The sequence below is a fragment of the Cryptomeria japonica genome, chromosome 6, assembly GCF_030272615.1.
Source record: "Cryptomeria japonica chromosome 6, Sugi_1.0, whole genome shotgun sequence".
NCBI lineage: Eukaryota > Viridiplantae > Streptophyta > Pinopsida > Cupressales > Cupressaceae > Cryptomeria > Cryptomeria japonica.
In genome coordinates this window covers 554,208,990-554,227,380 of record NC_081410.1, presented here as the reverse complement: position 1 = coordinate 554,227,380, position 18,391 = coordinate 554,208,990, and positions in this window count along the sequence as shown.

Sequence of the window (18,391 nt, the reverse complement as noted above, 5' to 3'; positions counted from 1 at the left end):
GTGGTAATCTTTCCTATAGAAGGTAGGGCACTGAATTGAAGATGTCCTAATCTTCTATGCCAAAATTCATTAGATTTTGATACTTCATGATTTAGATATTGTTTTTGAATATTACATAATTTGTATAAACTACCATCTCTAGATCCTATAGGATTAGCATTATTTATATTAGAATTTTTAGGCTAGAGTAGAACTTTATCTTCATGGAAGGTGACATGATATCCTTGATCAGCTAATCCTGAAATAGAGACCAAATTCCTTTTGATGCCTGGTACAAAAAGAACATCTTTCAATTGTAGTGTGACTCCTATTCTTAATTGAATTGAGCAGGTCCCAATTCCTTTCACTGGATAGGTAGAATTGTCTCCTATTGCAACTTCTTCAGTTGAGTGGCCTTCAAAGGTTTCAAATTGATCTCTAAATTCAATTATGCGTCGAGATGCTCCACTATCTATTATCCACATATGTTTGTTTGAGTTTAGTTCACTTGATAAGGCTAAGAAAAATAGAGGATTTTCTGCTTCCTTGACTTTAGCTATGGTTGCTTGAGCTTTCTTCCTTCTAGATAGAATCTGTGAGTGTGACCAAATTTATCACACTTGTAGCATTGAATCTTGGAGAAGTCTTTGCTTTTGTGGTTATTTCCTCTCTTCCGTTTGAACTTCCTTTTCTTCTCTTTGTTGCTTGTGTTAGCATGTAGTGCTTTAATTTCTCCCTCTTTGTTTGGACCCAACCCTCTTGTGATTAGCCAAGATTCTTCTTGAGTGCAATCATTCTTGAGTTGATTGAATTTTGGTAGTGTCAGATGAGCACTAATGTCTTGAGTAAAGGATTCCCAACTAGATGGTAATCCATTAAGTGCTATTAGAGATAGCTCCATATCATCTACATTATTTCCAATAGTTGATAATTGGTCTTTCAACTCAAATATCCTCATGAAGTAGGATTTAATTGATTCTCCTTTGTTCATGTAGATATGCATTAAATGCTGCTTTAAGGTGAGCAATCTGCTTGCATTATTTATTTCATATGAGTTTTGAATGGTCTTGAACATATCATAAGTTGTAGTAAGTTTTGAGATGGTTGGGAGAATGTGATCTTTAACAACATCAATTATGATTTTCTTAGCCTTGTTGTTGTGTCTTTTCTAGGTTGTTTTCTCTGGCTCATCTTCAGCCATCTTAGTGTCTTCTTCTATGTATGCATCTAATTCAATTTCTTGAAGACTTGCTATTATTTGAATTCTCCATGAGACAAAGTTTGATGCGCCTTCGAGTCTATCCTCCACTCTAACACTGTTCACCATAATTGTTTGTTCTTCTTTTGATTTTGAATGAGTTGTATTTTAGTTTAAAAAATGTCACTATCTTTTTATTTTCTCTACCAACTTGGCTCTGCTACCATGTTAAGGAATATAAATCTAAGATAGAGAAATAAAAGTATTCTATAGTATTACTATCTAATCTTTTATATGAATCAATTCTATTATGGTATTATTAAATTTATCGACTGCTTGCTGGATCATGAGATTTCCCTTGTTATTGATATCGATCCCTAGCAAGCATCGATGTCGGGCATATATAGAACCGTGAGGAGTCATGCCTCATAGAGGCATGACTTCTATGTGGCTTATGCCACATAGAGTCCTGTCTCTACATGAACATGACTCTTCGTAAGAGTTTCCATTAGTTATATACTAACAATGGTTACAATGCATTTGTAAGAGTCATGTGTGTCGGGTTAGACTTCAACAGTCACAACACATTGACTTCGACACCCTTTGGTTTAATATGTTAAGCAGTCGCTTACTATTGTAAAGTAATCAATGTATATAATCTAGTATATATATATATATAGTTTTTCTTTAATCCGAGAGAGGCTACATACTTAACATGCATTACTGAAGCTCCATCTGCTCCAACACATACCAATTTTTTGGCAACCATCATGTCATCCATACCTCCATATTCAATTAAACTTCTCTTTACTAGTTGAAATAAATTTTCCCCTATTGCACTCTCCTTCATTTTAGCAACAGATAGTAGATGAGGTTGGCGGGCATGATTCTGTACAATATAAACATGCATGCATACCCATGAAGTATTGTCTACTGCCGTAACTTTGTCTAAAGAAAATGCAATAAAGTTTGACTCTGATTTTTTCCTTTACATCTTCTTTTTCAACCTCAGCAAGACAACTTGCCCATTCCCATCCTCTATTTAATGACCAGTGTCTATTAGGATAGTTAGGAACTTTCAAAAGTGTAAAAAACCACTAATTGATGGGAAATCTATCATAGCATGCCCTCTCCTCAAAATATAAAAACAACGCTTAAATGAACAACTTTTCCCAGTTGTTCTATTTGCATTGCTTTTCCAAAACTAGCTTCAATAGAACCTTTAACTTCAGTAGGTTTCGTTTGTATTTTGTCATGAAAATAACACTCTTCGACATTCCTCACATTCTTACATTCCTCCTTTGTTTTTTATCTTATCAGTGATTTTTCAACTCCTATCATTTGTTTTTCATAAACTTTACCCATATGCTTTTTTATGGTGACAAATTTTAGCTGCAACCTAATTTCCTTGTTATGTTTCCAAGGGCAAATCTTACAACTGCATTCTATTGGAGGCTCGCCTTCAATTGGATTCTCCACTGGTTCAATGAATGGATACTTTTATGCCCAATTAATTTGAAAATTCCTCACTGACATATCCCACTCCTGATCCTTTTTTGATTGTGGTTGATCCTTTTTTGATCTGGCTTTTCTTTTCCCCTTCTATGCATTATCACCCAAGTCGATTATATCATTATGGCTAACTTGGGCATCTACCAGATAATCTTCTTCAAGATCATCCTGATCTGAGATATTAGGTTTGCCTCCTTCAACATGCAGTGTAGGTTGCAAATTTTGTACTTGTACTTGTGATGATGTACCTTCCTGATTTTTACCATAATCTTTTCCAAAGACAAAGTACGAAGGTAACGTTCTACTTTTTGTTGGCCTCTCATGGCCTTCCCCACATTCAGGTTTCCTACCCTTCTTCCTATTCGACATCTCCAATGAAATAAAGGCTGCCAAAAAAAATCAATTTGTTGAAGAAGAAATAATAGACTATAAAGTATAAGATATGTTTCATTGGCCCTACGACCTACAATCTAGATCTATGAGGTCTGAATCTCCCAGCTGACCACTTAGCACAGACGAGTCCCCACTGAATAAGAATGAACTCAACAGTGAAAACAAATATAGATAAATTCAAAATAATATTATAACACATCAAAAATATGATCGCTCACCTTTAGGTCAATAGCAGTCGCTAATGCAATCAACAACAATGATTTTCCTTGGTCTGAAACTTCGCTATTGATCAGAATTCAAAGCCTAGAACCCACCAGATTGTGTAGAGATATATATGATCTTTGAATGTATTTATACCAATCCTTATATGGCGAATTCCACAAGAATTTTATATGGTATACAAATATTTAGCGAATCCCACGTAATTATAACACGACTTATGTAATTTTCGAGGCGATTATGGGTCATCCAAATAATTGGCAAATACAATATAGTTGGCGAAAGTCAGGTTGAATGGAGAAACGCGTCGGCAAAATGCCGGACGAATTGGGTCCTCCTGGCTAACAAATCTTCATATGCCTATAGGCGAATTATGGTTGTCTATTAAGGCAACCTCGGAGAGTGTAGGCGAAAAAGTTAAATTTACCGTGCGTCCACCATATATTGTATTGGCGAAATCCTCGCATAGAAACATTTAATTACATAAAACATATGGCGACCGAGCCGTGAATTTGATGGAAATTGATAATATTCTGGTGACTTGGCCACCCCCAGTTGGTACAAAATATTCGTCATTTCTCAGGTCATCAACAGGAAAAATTCATCATTGATAAATATTCACCACTAAAGTAATCTCTGGCTAGAACCACGATGATGGAAGCTAATCTACCTCATATCTACTAAAGAGAAGCAGTGAGCAGAACAATCTATACATTCAACACAGTACATATCAAAAGAGAAACCGGTAAGACACCTTATGATTTATGGTTTGGCAATACATCTATAGTTAAGTATTTCAAAATCTTTGGTCATAAATTTTATATCAGGAGAGATGATTTCATTGGAAAATTTGATCCTAGATGTGATGACAGAATATTTATTGGTTATTCTAATGAAAGTAAAGCATATAGATGTTATAAAAAGAGATTGTAGAGAATTGTGGAGAGCACTAATGCAAAGATGGATGAGCATAATAGAAGTCAAATCAGAGTTTATGAGCAAGAATCGACAATGGAAATGATGATAACTGAACCAGTAACACCTTTACTAGAACAAAATGTTGAACTAGTTACTCTGGAAGTAACCGAAAATTCAACAGTAACTGAAGAACAAGAACGAGGAATAGAGTTCATCAGAAGACTCCTAGGATGTAAGGTTGAATCATTCAGAAGATCAAATCATTGGGGATAAGAACAATGGAGTGATGACAAGAAGGAGATAGGTAGCTAATGAGGTATGTTTAATTTCTCAAGTTGAACCGGTATCAATAATTGAATCATATAAAGATGAATGTTGGATGAAAGCTATGGAAGAAGAAATAGATCAGATACAAAAGAATAACATGTGGATTTTAGTTCCTCGGCCTAAAAATAAGAATGTTATTGGAACTAAATGGGTTTTTAGGAATAAACTAAATGAAGATGGACAAGTTCTGAGGAATAAAGCTATATTGGTTTGTAACAGATATTCTCAGAAGGAAGGAATTGACTATGGTGAAACTTTTGCACCTGTAGCTAGGATTGAAGTTGTAAGACTATTTCTTGCCTATGCTGCACATAAAAACTACAAGGTTTATCAGATGGATGTTAAGTGTGCCTTTTTTAATGGGGATCTTGATGAGGAAGTTTATATTGAGCAACCTGATGGTTTTCCACTTTCAGATGATAAAAAATATGGTTTGCAAGTTAAGGAAAGCTTTATATGGATTGAAACAGGCACCTAGAGCTTGGTATGCAAGGTTAGATAAATATATTTTGAAGCTTGGTTTCACTAAAGGTAATGCTGAAAATAATTTATATTATAAAGTCGCTGATGATGATATATTGATTATTGAAGTTTCTATTGATGACATCATTTTTGGAGGTGAAGATAAGTTGTGCATGGAATTTTCTAAAAATATGGAGAATGAATTTGAAATGTCTATGATTGGGGAAATGAAATTTTTCTTAGGTTTGCAGATTACTCAGACTGATAAAGGTATTTTCATCTGTCAAAATAAGTATGCTAGGGAGATGTTGAAGAAATCTAGTATGGAAGATTCTAAACTGGTAAGTACTCCTATGGTTACTAGTGAGAAATTGTCAAGGAAAGATGAATCTAGATCGGTAAATCCTACAAGATACAAGTCTATGATTGGAGGTCTTCTATATTTGACTCAGACTAGGCCTAATATAATGAAAGTTGTTTGCATTGCATCAAGATATCAAAGTGATCCTAGAGAAAATCATCAGAGTGCGGTGAAAAGGATTTTTAGATACTTGCAAGGTACATTTGAATATGGTTTGTGGTACCCTAAGGATGATGACTTTACTTTATGTGCATATATAGATGCAAATTGGGCAGGTGATGTTGATGACTGGAAAAGTACTTTCGGTGGAACTTTCTTTCTCGGAAAGAAACTTATTTCATGGATCAACAAGAAACAATCATGTACTTCTTTATCTACTATTGAATCTAAGTATGTTGATGATGCTACTAACTGTACTCAAGTTCTATGGATGAAGAAAATGTTGAAGGACATTAAATTCCATTGCATTGGACCGGTAGTTATTCACTGTGATAACTTTACTGCTATAGACATATCAAAGAATCTCGTATTTCACTCTAAGACAAATCACATATCTATCAAGTATAACTTTTTGAAGGAGAAGGTAGAAGAAAATGAGGTTAGACTGGTCTATGTGAACACTAAAGAGTAGGTTTTAGATGTTTTCACTAAACTTTTGCCTAAAGAATCATTTGAGTACCTCAGAGATAGATTAGGGGTTTGTGCCCCTCTGATTGATACTATTTGGCATCAATTTGGTATACATTATCAAAGATATTATTCATTCTAGATTGACTTGGGGATGCTACCACTCAGGGGGAGTAGTTAGCCTTATGATTTAGTGGTTTTTGTTTTTTCTTTGATATTTATGTCAGATTTCTGACATTGATGTCAAAGGGGGAGAGATATATGTGAAAAATAGAGCTTTACAGAGATATCATTCACAGGGGGAGTTTGGTCTTTGGTTCAAAACTTCATTATTATATCATCTTGGAGAGTTTGTTGGATGTCTTCCATTGGGGGATACTTGTTTGGCATTTTCTTGGCACTTGGATGTTTTTCACATCTAGTGTTGCCATCAATACCAAAGGGGGAGATTGTTGGCCATTTGGAGGAATCGATTATGTGTTGCATTGATGTTTTGTCATTGATGGCAACACTAGCTATTTTGGTTTCTTTATCGGTATCCTTATGGTCCTAGTAGGTTGTTTGGTTTCTGGTTGGATTAGGTCATGATGATCTGGTATGCTCCGGTATGTTTGGCTTAAGGAATTATCTTATTCATGCTACTTTGATTCATGTTCAGTAAGTTGGTTTTGATTTGGTGATCGGATGCTATCCTATATGCTGGTAAACTTGGTTTGTTTATTGGCACCTGAATTGCTTCTAGTTACATTATAATGAACTTGTGAGAATATGTATGAGGTGGATAATATGGGGAAAATATGAATGCACTGATGAAAGTAGGATGTTTTATAGGATGTATGGGTATGTTTATTTGTTGATATTGATTGGGAATTAAAGGGTCATGATGTTTATGATGGGTGACAGGGGTATGGGATTGGTGTATGAGGGATGAGTGGGATAATATGGAGGATGGAATTTTGGGATGCAAGGGCCCAAAATGCATTTAGTAGATGGGGGATATGTGATGCTAGATTTACGATATACGAAACCAAAATGGATTTAGAGGATGTAGGAGGAAGATGGCTTGTTATTTTAGGTTGATATGATGGAGGAGGGGGGATGGAAAAAATTGGTTTGGAGGAATCATGGAAAGATGTTATGGTGGGTTTGGAAGTATACCTCAGTTTAACAATAGTTGTACCAATATTTTTGGATGAATTTCCTTGGGATATGTTACCAAGACCTTGCGATCAAGGATTTTCTTTGATATGGATAGGCTCCAACATACCTTTCTCCTTGATAATTCAATTAAAAGTAGGATTATTTATGTTTTGGAAATAAGATGTGAGTCCATTATTAGGTTGATAAGGATGGGTGGTCAATATTAAGTGTTATTTTCCTACAAGAGAACCATTATCGATGAAGGTAAGAGGACCAAGAGGATAGAGTGATGGTAGTCGGATGGTTTGGATAGGATGTGATAAATGGTCATGAAGTGGAGCAAATAGAATGATATCATATTGATTTATATTAGAGGATGATTATGGATCTTGATGTGGAGTAGGCGGGATGATAGGATCTTGATTTAGATCGAAAGATATTTCAATATACTCTGAACAAGATCTTTGCATTATGTGATTAGTGTGGAGGGTGCGATGGAGGAGTGTGGGTATACTCTTTAGATGGAATGGATGGAAGGATGGGAGGTTCATAAATTGGGGTACATGGGAGGAATTTGGATTCATGAGGTTCTTTAGATTGGGTGTGGATGATGCTAGGAGAATATGGGGATTGGAGTTGGATAGTTCAATGGATGGGAGGGTGCAACATCATAAATTATATCCTTATGTAATTTCATCCTCACCTAGCCCTCACCTTGGCATTCTGGCCTCTAGTGCTTAGTTATCGCTTTAATGATACTCCTACCATCTTGAAATCTATATTATCAACTCTTGATTCAACAACTATCCTATTTTGAGTCCTGATTGATAGTACTAGGATGATCTAAGTGTCCTAGTCCTAGATCAAGACTGAGATGCTCTAGGTGCCTTGATCCTCCTAATCAAGATCCAAAATAGGACGTCACAATGGTCACTTGATATAGGCATGAAATTTGTCTATATGTTGGCATGCTCCAAAATTCAAACATTCGATGCATGGTTAGATATAAGAGGAGGCCTACCCCCATCATTTGGTAACTAGAAATGAGAAAGGAAATCATAAGTGCACTCTCAATTACACTCTAGCAAATTAATTCAAGTCTATACCAACAATAATTCAAGTATTCATGAATCATTGAAGGAGAAGGTGAATTCAAGATCAAGCATCCATGATCAACCTTCTATGAAGAAATTCTACATTGAACTATAAAACTTGGCATGAGGTTTCAAGTAAACTTCATCAAGATATAAAGCTCAATCATTTTTAGATCAAATCTAGCATTCCCTTAAAAGGAAAACATTCCATTTTAGTTCCATTTTCAATTTCATTTCAATTATCATTTCAAGGTTAATTCCTAAACTTGGATTTGACCTAAGGAAAATCCCTATTAACCAATCTTATTTCCTTGTTTATGTGTGTAAGGAATTGACCCAAGAGCTATGAGTGAGGAATTCAATAGTATAGATGATGGCAATCAGACTCAAATTTTGAAGGTGTGAAAAGTGAGGACCAAGGTGACCAACTCCCCTCAATCCTAAGAATTTTTGATGACCTTCTGAGAGTGGATTTTGTGCATCAACCTGATCTGAAAAACACCCAATCTATCTAACCCCCATATTTGGAGGACTAGGGTGACCTACTCTCCTCGGTCCCAACAATTCAACCCAAATATTCTATCATAGGTTTTAATCCATTTTCCCTCCTCAGATATGGGTTTATAGCTGTGAATGATATTTGGAACATTCTGTCATCACTGTTTCATGCCAAATTCTCATTGTTTGTCCTAGATCTAACAGTACAAATCAACCCTAATTCAAATTTAGTTTTCAACTCTAACAAGGGAAGAATTGACCCAATCTAAATTTAGTCCTTTTAGGATTGGATCAATCAAGTTCAATTATCTTCCCTTAATGTAAGGTGATCCCACAGAAATTAATGGTCTTCATCCATTAAGGTGGTGAAGCCCTAATTTTCACCACCTTATATTTTGGTGAACCCGTCATAGCTCATGGTTATTTTTGATTGCTTGTGTTAAAATATAATTTTTCTAGATATTTAATTCAATTAACCTTTTATTCATTACAATGAAATCACATCAATTTAAAGGCTAAATTGACAAAACCCTAGATATTTTATTAAATTGATTTATTGGTTACATAATTTTCAAATTATATGCTTAGATCTAATTTTTATTACATATCATTTTCAGATTCAGAAGCATCTTTTGTTCAATTTCATATTTCATGTTGCTTAATACATTGGTTAATCAATCATTTTACCAAAAAGTTGCATTGTTTAATCATACATATAACTTGCATTATCAAAAAAATTGTGATTTCAAATCTTTTCATTCAATATTTCCTTCTTTGTGTATTAGCTTTGTTACATTAGTCCTACATCCAATATTCTAGTGTGAAGAAGTTATAGATTTAGGGCTTCCCAAAGTTTAAATACTGAGGGTACAAAGCTCAAGATAAATAACTTATTCCATATGAGTGTTGGTACTTTATCTAATAAAAAACATGACATACCTAGTATCATATATCCCCATTCACCTCACACTTCTCATGATGAAGATGATGAATCACCAACAAGGGTTACTAGTTCTCAATTGGGGAAGCTTGACATGGAATTTGACAATCTTCAACAATGGATGGGCCAAGAACACTCGAATAGTAAGACAATCTTCTTGATTGAAGGTTTTAAGAGAATGGTTCAAAGTGATAAGTTATGTGTGGAAGCGTTACGTGACATTTATCATATTGTTGAAACCAATATTATGCCTATTAAAAGATGTGTTGAAGCCCTTGTTTATTCTCATCCTACTAGTCAAGTTGAGCATTCCATTCCAATGACTACAACCCATAGGGGCTTCACTTAGTGAACCTGGGTTATATCACTTGCATTCATGGCATACTAAAGAATCCCCCTATTTTCAAAAAATATTGCCCTAAACTCCCTTTTTTCCACCTCCTCCCAATACACAGCCTAAATTAAAAGGCCCCCTATTTACACAAATATTGCATTTTTCATAGCTAGAATTAAAAACCCCCCTATATTCACCGATGGGTAATATATTGCACCCTCATTTTTGGGATATTAAACCCCCCAATATGAACACATGTGATATCATATTGCTTATTTAGTGAAGCCCCCGTGCTACAACCTTGCCTCAATGGTCTACGTTGGGCCTTAATGTTTGATATCTATACATAAGTAAGGATTAACGCACATAGAAATATTTTAGGAAAAACAACTTGCGTTGATGCCAATTTTGTAGCACATACAAATATTTTGAATGTTTCTTTGAATATCAATACAATTAGACTAATCCTCAATGCATCATATGAACAAAACCCTAATTACATACAAGAAAGCTAAGCTCTAGAGAATTTTCATGAATTTGATTTCATAGACAAAAAAAATATAGTAAACAAAGATTTGGTGTGTACCTAGTAATTGAGGTTGTGTTTGGCTGGGTGTGGCAGGGTGTGGGGCATGTGCACTTGAGAACCCATTTGGGCTTTTTATCCTCTTCCATTTCTCTCAATTGGACTGCATTGTTAAAATGAGTTCGAATTCACTTTTTAATAAATAAATACTATTATGAAATGGGTACCCATTTTTCTCTAATACTTGACCCATAACAGGTACCCATTATTTTCAAAATGGGCATTCGCTATGAACTTTACCTCAGGTACTCAAACTATAACAAATACATATTTTGAAAATAACAAGTACCCATTTCTAGTGAATTTTTTTCCAATGTGCTAACTTCCCATGAATTGGGACTCATCTTCTTACACTTTCCCTTTGACTAATATTTATTAAATAATTTGCTCAAAAATATTTGATAAATATGTTATTATTCATTCATATTTGTATAAATTTTACTCAATAATTTTATTTAAACCAAGTGGGTCCTTACATGTGGCATCGAAGAACTTATTTCTACTACTAGGTCTAAGAACACTAAAAAGAAAATTATAAGTTATTTGGAAAATTTATTGATTGTTACTAAATTTTTAAATAATTATCTTAGATTAGTGAAAGATAAGGCAATGAATTGCATGCAAATATTTCTTTAAACTTGAGTACAAATTATCAACATATTCTATGAGACATGTTGAGTTGTTGACCAACACATTGAAGTAGCTTTAGAGGAGGTTTTAAGATATAATTATTGGATAATAATTATATTGGACCAACTAATTGAGTTTATGAGCTTTGGATTTAGAAGCTATGTCTATGAGCTTTCTAAGAATTCTAAAAATTTAAGATTTATATGGTCTAGAAGAAAAGGTGACCCTAAAATTATAATACTTAAAACTTTCCTTATGAAGGAGGGTGTTCAATCAAAATTCATATTGAAAACTTTGGGTTTATAATACATTATTGTCAAATTTTGTTAGCCAATTATATTTTATTTTAGAAGATTGAAGGTTTTGATGATTAAATTGAGGCAACAATATATCTAAAAGTGTTCTAGTTATTTTGACTGTGGACAAGTTAGAAGGGATGTATTATAGATGGCCTTCACCTAGAAGAAGATTTTATTTAAATATGTATGATCATGGTATAGAAACTTAAATGATGGAATATTGGATTTGGTAAGAAATAAAATAATTATATTTCAATAAATCAAATAAAGTTTGGAAAATATAAGAAGAAAGTATGAGCAATGGATAATAAAAATTCTAGTTCATTAATAAATGTGGGTGGTCAAAGGTAAGGACCTTTTTTATATTTAATATATTAGGTTACAAATTAAAATGAATCTCTTAGAAAAATATTGAATAATTATTCAAGAGTTATTAGAGTAAGTGGAACCTTCTAAGACTTGAAAGAGAAGTATATTGTAGTGAAAATTATGACTTTTTGAGTGAAATTGATTCATTAGAAACTTGGTGAATTCATGCATTGTTGGTTCTTTTGTGTGAAATTTTAAATAAAAAGAAATTACATGGAGAGAAAATATATGTCTTTTTGAAATATGGAAGAGACTCCATGATATTGTAAATGAGAATTATTTTAAAGAATGATTAGTGGATTGGATGGTATATGTGAGTTTGAGGGGTTCTAAGAAATCTTCTAATAGATTTATGCACTTTTAATTCTATAAAAGTGACAAAATACAAGCTAATAAGCCTATTATATTTTTAGTAAGATGTGACATTTATAAATAGAGACCATTCTCTTAAATATATGATTGTATAATGTTTAATCTTATCTCAATGATGTTTGAAAATGGCAGTATACTATTTGTTAGGTCCTGTAGACAACTGAGAGGGGGGGGTGAATCAGTTGTCAAATAAATTCAAACCAAAATTAACTTAACCAAACTTAATGCTTAATACCGGTAAACCAAACTTTATGCTGGTAGACAGTTTTAATAGTTAATTGCAATACCGGTAAAGATTAATGCATGAAACAGAAAGACAGTAATATCCACAACACACAACACCAATATTTGTATGTGGAAACCTTGTAAGGGGAAAAACCACGGTGGGAAACCTTACCCACAATCAAATGATACTACTTCAGATAGTATGTGTATACAATAGGGGGTCTCCACATGCAGAAAGGCCAAGCGCCTAGAGATCACTGCTCAAACACAAATAGGAGTCACACTGACTATAATTGGATGGTTAAATCCCATAATGATGTACTACTCAAAATAGCATCTTCATATGCTGGATTCAATACCGGTTCAGTTCTGATATGTCTTCACAGAAACCTTCCTTCAACCTTCAAATGATGTTTGCGTGTATAGCTCTACTGATATTCGCATATCCCAAATTACGATATTTTTCACATTCGCTTTTTTTTGATCTTACAAATAAGATCTTACATTTATACCAAAGCCTAAGACCAATTGAGTAGGTCGGCTCTAAAAAAGATATTACAATAAAAAAATTTACAAGTAAAACAATAAGCGATGCAATATCTGATTCAACATGTCGGCTTAATGCATTTACAACAATAATAAATCATTTCCATAGCGTGTCTTGCTGATCTGGAATATATGTTTGTCGGTGCTTATCATGGACCTATTTGCCGGTAACAACAAATATGTAATCATGAATATACCAATGAACAAATCTCCAAGACAAAGTATCCAAATGATGTCTTCGATATAACCAGGTGTTTTCCATGTCATTTCAAGTGCCGGTGAACAATATATCCTACCAGTGTACCAGATACCGGTGACTGTGCATAAGTCACTTGCTTGCCAGTGAATATTGCCAATTCTCTAAGTGCCAGAGTTGATAAGTGTTAATAGGTGTTGACATCAATGACAAAACCATATCAACATATCCAAAATACCAACAATCTCCCCCTTTGGCATTGATGACAACACAAGATGGAAAAACCATCAAAGTGCCAAAATAGAAATGCCAAATACCAACAATCTCCCAAAAGAGATCATAACCAGAAATCAAAATTCAGATACAAAGAGTAATCAATCTCTCTTAAAATAACAATCACTCCCCCTAGGAGTAACATGTGTTTTTCCATATCAATCTCTCCCCATTTGACATCAAATGCCAAAGTAATACAAAAACCAGGTTCAAATACAAAATACCAACTTATTCAGTATACCAACTACTCCCCCTGAGAAGTAGCTCTCCTCATCAAAGCTGGAGTAAAAGATTTATCTGTTAGTTCTGTCGGTTGATGACAAACATCAACTGTCTAAGTCTCTATCGGTGGGGCTAAGTCTCTATCGGTGGGGGTATGACCCCAAGCCGATCTCTGAGATATTTAGAAGTCTCCTTAGGTAGAGGCTTAGTGAAAAAATTTGCAATCTTCTCTTTAGTATTCACATAAACTAGTTTTACTTCTTTTGCTTCAACATTCTCCTTTAGAAAATTCAGTTTGATAGAAACATGTTTAGTCTTAGAATGTAGAAACGAATTCTTTGATATATCAATTGTTGCAGTGTTATCACAATAGATAGTTATAGGTTCCTTGCATTTTACCTTTATGTCCTTCAACATTTGTTTAAGCCATAATACTTGTGTACAGTTAGTTGTTGCTGCAACATATTCTGATTTTGTTGTTGATAAAGATGTGCAACTTTGTTTCTTACTCAACCAAGAAATTAATATGCTTCCAAGAAAAAATGCTTTGCCGGTGGTGCTTTTTTTGTCATCTACATCTCCTGCCCAATTTGCATCTGTGTATGCACATTATTCAAAGTTTTCATCTCTAGGATACCATAAGCCAAGATTTGTAGTGCCTTGTACATACCGAAAAATCCTTTTTACTGTTGATTCATGATTTTCTCTAGGATTACTCTGAAATATTGAAACAATACATACTGTATTCATAATATTAGGTCTTGTTTGTGTCAAATACAGTAAACCTCCTATCATAGATTTGTACCTAGTTGGATTAATAGGTGTAGATTCATCCCTTAGTGATAATTTTTCATTTGTAGTCATAGGTGTGCTTACCGGTTTAGAGTTTTCCATGCCAAATTTCTTTAGTAACTCCTTCAAGTACTTATATTGACTTAAGAATATACCTTTATCAGTTTGTGAAATCTGCAATCCTAAAAAGAATTTTATCTCTCCAATCATAGACATTTCAAATTATTGTTGCATTTCAATAGAAAAGTCTTTACATAATCCATCTTCTCCTCCAAAGATTACATCATCAACAAAAACTTCTATAACCAAGATGTCATCATTAGTCACTTTATAGTATAAGTTGCTGTCAGCATTACCTTTAGAAAAACCAATCTTGAAAAGATATTTATCCAATCTAGCATACCAAGCTCTTGGAGCTTGCTTCAACCCATACAAAGCTTTCCTTAACCTGCAAACCATATCTTTGTTATCTGTCAAAGAAAATCCATTAGGTTGCTCAATGTAAACTTCTTCTTCAAGATCTTCATTTAGAAATGCACATTTAACATCCATTTGATATACTTTGTAGTTCTTGTGTGGTGCAAAAGCCAAGAATAATCTGATTGCCTCAACTCTAGCTACTAGTGCAAAGGTTTCATTGTAATCAATTCCTTCTTTCTGTGTATATCCCTTACACACTAGTCTTGCTTTATTTCTGATTACCTTACCATCTTCATTAAGTTTGTTTCTGAATACCCATTTTGTTCCAATTACATTTTTGTCTTTAGGCTGGGGAACTACTATCCATGTGTTACTCTTTTCAATTTGTTCTAATTCTTCTTCCATAGCTTTAATCCAATGTTTGTCTTCACATGCCTCATTAATTGATGCTGGTTCAATTTGAGAAATAAGACATACCTCTTCATTTTCCAGTCTTCCTCTTGTCATAACTCCTTGATACTTGTTCCCAATTATCTGATCTTTAGAGTGGTTCAATCTTACATATCGGGGTGTCTTTGTTTGCTACTGTTCTTCAGTTATAGTGAAATTTTCAGATGATACCGGTGTAACTGGATCTTCATTCTGTACAGTAGTGTTCAATGTAGGTTCACTTGTCAATATCTTTGTTGCCGATTCAGAGTCTATATACCTTGAAGTTCCTCTAAGTTGTTCATCAATCTTCACATTTGTACTCTTAACAATTTTCTGCAATCTCTTGTTAAAACATCTATATGCCTTTCTCTTAGATGAATAACCAATAATATTCCTTCATCACTTCTAGGATCAAATTTGTGAATATACTCATCTCTTCTAATATAGCATTTGCTTCCAAATATTCTGAAATATTTAAGAGTGGGATTAATACCAAACCATAGTTCATGAGGGGTCTTACCAGTTTCACCTTTGATGTTAACTTTGTTGAATGTGTAGACTGTTGTGCTTATTGCCTCTCTCCAATATACATGTGGTAGATTTGCTTCTGATAACATACTTCTAGCTGCATCCAAGATAGTTTTATTTTTCCTTTCTACAACTTCATTCTGTTGTGGTGTTCGGGGTGCTGATAATTGTCTTCTGATTCCATTTACTTCACAGAATGTATTAAATTCCTTAGATGTAAATTCACCTCCTTGGTCTAATCTCAGACATTTGATTTTCTTACCGGTTTCATTCTCTACCATTGCCTTGAATAGTTTGAATTTCCCAAGTGCTTCTCATTTTTCTCTGAGAAAAGTAACCCAACACATTATAGAATAGTCATCAATGATTAGCATGAAATATCTATCACCTTGTAATCTTTTAGTTCTAGTTGGACCACATAAATCAGTATGAATTAAGTCAAGGGCATTATTGAATTTTTCTGGAATACTTTTAAAAGATGCTCTAACTTGTTTTCCAAATTGACATTCCTTACATACCGGATTGTGAGGTTTAACAATTTTAGGTAAATCTCTAACTGCTTTAGGTGTACTAATTTTCACAATGCAATCAAATTTTACATGACAGAGTCTCTTATGCCATAGCCAACTTTTATGAATATGTGCAATCAAGCATGTCTTTTCATTGTTATTCAAATGAAAGATATTACCTCTAGTTTGATTACCGGTTGCAATTTCCAAACTAGTTCTATTCATAATTTTGCATTTCCCATTCTTGAATTGTAACTAAAATCTCTTTTCAACTAATTGACCAACACTCAAAAGATTATGCTTTAAACCTTCAACATAGTAAACATTGTCGGTATTATGCTTGCCATCAAGAGATATAGTACCTTTTCCTTTGATCAAACAAGCTTTATCATCTCCAAATCTTACTAGACCTCCATTATATTCCTGAAAATTCAAGAATTTACCTTTATCACGAGTCATATGATGTGAACATCCTGAATCAATGATCCATTTATCCTTAGCTTCAACTTTAGCTGCTAGGGCTTGTTCTATCGGTTGAACAGTAGGCGCTGGTTGATCTTCTGTTATAGCAACAAAGACCCATCCATTGTTTGTCAGATCCTCGTCAGAATCATCAGTGACTCCTTCATCAATAAGATAACAATATTTGTCTGTATTCTTCTTAAATATGTATCTCTGATATTTAGGATTAGGTTTGTATGTTATTCTAGATTCTTCTTTCAATCGTGCATGTCTATCAGGGCATCTTGAAGCCATATGACCAATCTTATTATAGTTAAAACATTTAAAGGGTGCTTTACCTTCATACTTACTTGCAACTTGACCTTTATGCATTTTCCTTGCAAATAGTGCTTCAAGTTCTTCAAGTTCTTCATTTTCTCTCCTGCTTTCTTCAATTTCTCTTGCATAAAAGGCTTTCCAATCAAATTTGTCAAATATAGATGATGTTGATGCCTTAAAAACTAAATCTGTCTTAATAGTAGCAATAGGACCAAATTCCTCAATTTCAAAAGCTGAAAGTTTTCCAATCAATGTGTCTCTAGTTACTGATGTATTAGGCATTGTTCTTAACTCATTTATAGCAGTAATTTTTATTTTGTATGCCGGTGGAAATCCTCTTAAATTTTTTGAAACAATTTCATCTTCACTTAAGGTTCCTCCACAACATTTAATACCCAAAACAATTTCATTCTCTTTCCATAAAAGCAGAAATCCTTTCATCTTCTTCCATTTTCAGATTTTCATATCTGACTTGGAAGCTTTCAAGTTTTGCAATTTTGACTGTGGAATTCCTTCATCTAATGTTTCCAAATGGTCCCAAATAGATTTAGTAGTAGATCTATAAGATAATCCCATGATTTGCTGATATGATAATGCGCTCAAAAGTGCTTCCCTTGCTTTGCAATCATTTTCCTCATCTTTAGTCAAGTTAGGTGGATTAGGTTGACCTTGAGTAGGAGTAGTATAGCCATTCTTTGTAACTTCCCATATGTCCTTTCCAATGCAATTCAGATGTTTCTCCATCTTGATCTTCCATATGCCATAGTTGGTTCCATCAAGTTTAGGACTATCCTTATTGAAATAATTAGAAGACATTGTATCTCCTCAAGTTGTTAAAATTCTGCAAAAGAGGACTTGGCTCTGATACCAATTGTTAGGTCCCAGAGACAACTGCGAGTGGGGGGTGGGGGGGGGTGAATCAGTTGTCAAATAAATTCAAACCAAAATTAACTTAACCAAACTTAATGCTTAATACCGGTAAACCAAACTTTATGCCGGTAGATAGTTTTAACAGTTAATTGCAATATTGGTAAAGATTATTGCATGAAATAGAAAGACAGTAACATACACAACACAACACCAATATTTGTTCGTGGAAACCCTGTAAGGGGAAAAACCATGGTGGGAAACCTTACCCACAATCAGATGATACTACTGCAGATAGTATGTGTATACAATAGGGGGTCTGCACATGCAGAAAGGCTAAGCA